Consider the following 5,410-nt stretch of genomic DNA (forward strand, 5'->3'; position numbering starts at 1 on the left):
TGCATTTCTCATTGTCGCACAGTTAGCTAGAAATAGGAAACTGTAAAAATGTGATATCATAGTTTGACTGTAAAGTTACTTGTAGCAGTAGAAACCATTAGTGCACTATAAAGGGACAAAACTAAAAGGCCTTAATCTAGATCCTTTGGGTGAAGTGAATAAAGTCATCAGTTTCTGTTCAGCATCAGAGAAGGAATAAGAACTAGGAGCCCATTACCCACCTGAAAGTTTTCGTTGGTGGAAATCTGAGGTTTTGAGAGAATGTTGGCTGACATCAACAGCCAGCATGAACCCCATTAATCCAGTGTTATATTTTTTAACTCAGGCTGCTAGAAAGTGTTATGCAACTTGGAAGTACCTGTAATAGTGAAAGGGTTATTGAAGGCTATAGCTGACCTACCCAGTTTGAAAATTTTCCTCAAAACTGAGTAAAATCATCAGAAGATTGCATGACAACTGTAAAGTAAAAAGTACATATTGGATTGATAGGGTTATGTGGTAGTATCTGTCATATTGAAGGCATTGTGGGTGAAAAGTACATATTGGATTGATAGGGTTATCTGGTGGTATCTGTCATACTGATGGCATTGTGGGTGTATCACCAAAATATGCTGATGCTGAAGCTGGCTAAACTATCACTCAGATTTATTAAAAAATAAATAAAAATAAAATAAAGTTGAGGGGTGATTGGATAAATATGGATTGGAGCAGATGGGGGATGTGGAAGGTGTGTGCAACACATTCACTGAAGAAATCTGTGCAGCATGTAAGGTGGTGTCTGGGGTGAAGAGAAGACAAAAGGGAGTGCAAGGAACAGCATGGTGGAATGAAGAGGTGAGACAGGCTGTGGCACAAAAGAAGAAAGCATATAGTGAGTGGATGAGAAACGGGGGCATGGAAGAAGTTGAGAGACAGAAGAGAGAGTTATATGTAGAGAGGAAGAGAGAGGTAAAAAGATTAGTAAGAGAGAGTAAGAAGAGAATGGATGAGAAATTTGAAAGGAATTTGAGTGTAAAGCGGAGGGAATATAAGAAAATGTTCTGGAAAGAGGTAAAGAGGGTTAGACAGGGTGTCAAAGAAGTTAGTCAGGGAGTGAAAGATAAAAATGGTAGATTACTAGTGGAGAAGGGAGAAAAAGTGAGCAGATGGAGAGAACATTTTAAGACCTTGTTGAACATAGAGAATGAAAGTATTGTAAGTGTAAGTGGCTGGGGAATGGCTGGGAGATGGACTGATGTGAGAAGAAAGGAAGAAATCAGTAGGATGGAAGTTGTGGAAGCAGTGAAGAAAGTTAAAATGGGGAAAGCCCCAGGAATTGATGGAGTGTGTGGTGAAATGCTGAAGCATGAGGGAGAGATGGTAGTAGAATGGATGTGGAAGATGTGCAGATTGGCCTGGGAGGAAGGTAGAGTCCTGGAGGATTGGAAGTCAGGTATATTTATTCCCCTGTACAAAGGAAAAAGGGAAAAAGAAGTGTGTGGTAATCACAGGGGCCTTTGTCTTGTTAGTGTAATAGGAAAAGTATATGGTAGGATACTTATTGACAGAGTTAGGGAAATAACAGAGGAATTAGTTAGAGAAGAACAGGGAGGTTTTGGGAAGGGAAGAAGTTGTGTAGATCAGACATTCATTCTTAGGTCTTTAGTGGAAAAGTTTCTAGAGAAAGGAAAGAAGTTGTATACTGCCTGCATGGATTTGGAGAAAGCATATGACAGGGTGGATAGACAAGGACTGTGGAAAGTATGAAGAATATATGGAGTAAATGGGAAGTTGCTGAATGCCGTGAAGAGTATGTATGAGGGTGCTAAGGCTGCAGTGCGTGTGGATAGTGATCTGAGTGAATACCTGTATTTCTATTTTAAGATTGGATTGAAACAGGGATGTCATGTCTCCATGGTTGTTCAATCTGTATATGGATGGGGTTATAAAAGAGATATATATACAAGTTGGGGCAGTGGATGTTGGAGTGGCCCTAATGAGAGAGGGCAGTGTTTGGAAACTCCCTGTACTGTTGTTTGCAGATGATACTGTGTTGTTAAGTGAAGACGAAGGGGAGCTGCAAGGCTTGGTGGATGAGTTTGGGAGAGTGTGTAAGAAACGGAATCTAAAGGTGAATACTGTATAGGGAAGAGTTAAGTTATCAAGAGAAATGAAGTCAGTGAATGTACAGTGAGGATGGATGAGCAGGAAATGGAAAATGTGAGGGCATTTAAGTACTTAGGTAATGTGAGAAGTAAAGATGGAAGTTTAGAGGGTGAAGTGCTTGAAAGGGTACAACAAGGAAGAAAGGTTGCTAGTTCCTTGAAAGCAGTGATAAGAAACAGGGAAGTGAGCATGACAGTATTGTGATACCAACTCTTACTGTATGGAAGTGAAGCTTGGATGTTGTTGGAGCGACATGAAGTCAAGAGTGAGAGAAGTGGAAATGAGTTATTTGAGAGGAGCATGTGGAGTCACATGGAGAGACAAACTGACAAATGAGGAAGTGAAGGAGTGTTGTGGTGTGGATGTGGATGTGATAGGAAGTGTTAGGAGAAACACACTGAGGTGGATTGGCCATGTGGAGAGGATGGAGAGCAAGAGACTGACGAGGAGACTGTATGTGAGTGAGGTTGAGGGGGGAGGAGAGGGGGAGGCCAAGGATGAGATGAAGGGATGGAGTGAAGAGGAATATGAGAGAGGGGGTTGTGAGCTAGGAGCAGGGTAATGAAATGGCAGGGGACAGAGTGACACTGAGATGATTTGTTTGTGGTCACCTGTCACGGGATTAAGGCGTCTGGCAGTAGATAGATAGATAGAAAATAAAATTACTTAAAGTTTGGTGAATGATGGCTAAAATTTCTTAAAGTTTGGTGCATGATGGCTAAGTCTGAATTATCATCATCTAGATCTTTTTCCTCACCAGAGAAGTGGATGAGGTAAATCCCAAATCCTACTTGTATAAATTTTTCTTACTGAAGTAAGAAACTAGAGCCAAACAAACTCTACCAATGGTCAAAACATATTATATTTTCCCTTGACTACCAGGTCCAAAGCTCCTATGGTAGTTTCCATGAAATCTAGAGCCTGGGAAACTAATTATGTTAAAATGTTGCTTTTTATATTTATTAGCATGAAATCTTGAAACATTGTTTGTAACATTATTGTGGTAAAGATTTCAGTGTCATTTGTTTTCATGAGAACCCCTCTATGTTGCCTTTAATATTTATTAGTACTGAAATTTTGAAACATGGTTTTTAACATTACTGCGGTAGAGTTCAGTATCATTTGCTCTCGTGAGAACCTCTTTGTCCCCTCTTTTTCCTCGCTCACAGAAACGATTGGTTATGGCCTGAACATTTCCAGACCAATTATATCCATAGTGTTCAGGCAGTCCTCACTTTGTTTACGATATGTGCAGACATCCTACTTGAAATACCTGTCAGGGAGACTGGTATCTGGTTCGTGAATGAGAGGTTAAAAGCACAAAGAACTTTTAGCAGCTTACTAGTAAATCATAAGCCCCTTTTATTGAATATGTGGTTTTAATTCAGTGCAACTTAGTTCATCTATCCATACTCAAATGCCTTAATCCTGTAAGGTGTGGCCACAAACAAATTGCTCCCATGTCACCCAATCCCCCCACCACCTGGCTGCCCTCCCCACAACTTACATCTCCCTCTTTCATATCTCCACTCCATCCCTCCTCATCCTTGGTCTCCCTCTCACCCTTAGTAAGACAGCTTTAAATGAGGACTAATGATACATAATTTTCTTACCTTTTAATCAGTCCTCTTACTTTCATAGTCTTACATAAAATACGTACAGTATTTTTTTTTACTGTTGCCCTTGGCCTCATTTCTAGGTTCTTTAACCCGAGGCGTCCCAACGACGTATAGATACGTCACCACGTTTTGTCACGGTGACACCCGTCGACGTATCCATACATTTTGCAATTGCGAGGTCCATCATTTGCACATTTTTCAAGTTTCACGGGTGATTTTTGGTAGGCATATGTGGGAGACCTTTCTCTACCCAATGCCATGTGGGGATAATGCCTGGCCCCACCTGACCCCCCTCCCCCCCACACGCCATTTTCTCGGCATCTCACCTGTTAGCAGTGACCTGGCCAGTAAAGACATATCTCACCATGGTCTCTCCAATGATGAAATTCAGGGTGAAAGTGATTCCTGAGGTGTAGGACAAGGGAAGAAAGAAGCCAGAGGAAGAAACAAGCAGAAGTGATGAGGCGGTAACGTTGTAAACGAAGGTGCCATATGTCGATGTTTTTGGTGAGTGAACAACGCTTATATTGCCTATATTATTGTCTGAAAACCAATATACTCTTGTACTACATATAAATTCTTACCAAATAAATATCTAACCAGTTATGAGTGGTTTGAAATAGCTACCCCTCCCATAGAAAACGTTTTCTCGAGCCTGGCTTGAGAGAACACAGTAACAAGGCAAAGGTACTCTTCTTCCATATTTCTAAACTCAACTGAGCACTTGCTCTCTCTGAATTTTCGATGTTTCTTATAAAAAACGGAGGTTTTAGCCAAAAAAAAAAAAAAAAACTTCGAAAATCTGCCGGGATTGGGGGGGGAGGTCATTAGTGAAAAATCTGCTGGGTCGCAGTGGGTTAAGCTCCATATATATGTGTATTAGTTTGGACCTATCGAGAGGATTGGGGATGACAGTTGGGTGCAGAAAGTGAGGAGTGTGAACACTGGGGGTAGGGCTGCGAGAGGCAGGCCAAAAAAAGACCTGGGATGAGGTCATGGAGTGTGACCTCAGGGATAAGGGACTAAATAAGGAGGCTGACAGAGATCGAGCAGTGTGACGAGCCGCCCTTAGGTGACCAAGGCTGATGCATGCATGCATGTTGGAGTCTTTATAAATGAAATGAAGCAAAACAAAACAGTTAATGCCTACCATTTCCATTCAATCCATTCAGCCACTCCATACTTATTTGTACAGCTCTTTACCCTAAAACTCATAATGTGCTATGTTGAGTACACCATATCTCTAGCCTGTGTTCTAAATGAAAGGGAATTTCATAAGCTTGTATCAATAACAGTTCATTCCATGCCCACCTCATTTGGGGGAGACGATGACCGAATCAGGAGACCCAGGTTCGAATCCCTGCTGGGGCAAAGGAATAGTTTAAGGATTTGTGTTTCATAAAGCAGACTTTGCTGATCTACTAGCAGAGCTGCTGACATATCATAAAAGTACCCCCGATACTACCAATACACCAGTCCTGTATGAGACAGCCCTAGCATATTTTCAATATAGATTGTGGGTGTTAGCGCCGAGGTTCTTACCTAATTGTATCTTTACAGGAATGAGTCAAGCTCGTACTGTCCCGTGTCTTAAACCATATTTATTGTACATATCCTTAAATTTGTGAATTGTTTTGGCACACACT

This window comes from Coenobita brevimanus, chromosome 75 (genome assembly GCF_032717465.1).
Source record: "Coenobita brevimanus isolate Jiangsu-jjx chromosome 75, ASM3271746v2, whole genome shotgun sequence".
Classification (NCBI taxonomy): domain Eukaryota; kingdom Metazoa; phylum Arthropoda; class Malacostraca; order Decapoda; family Coenobitidae; genus Coenobita; species Coenobita brevimanus.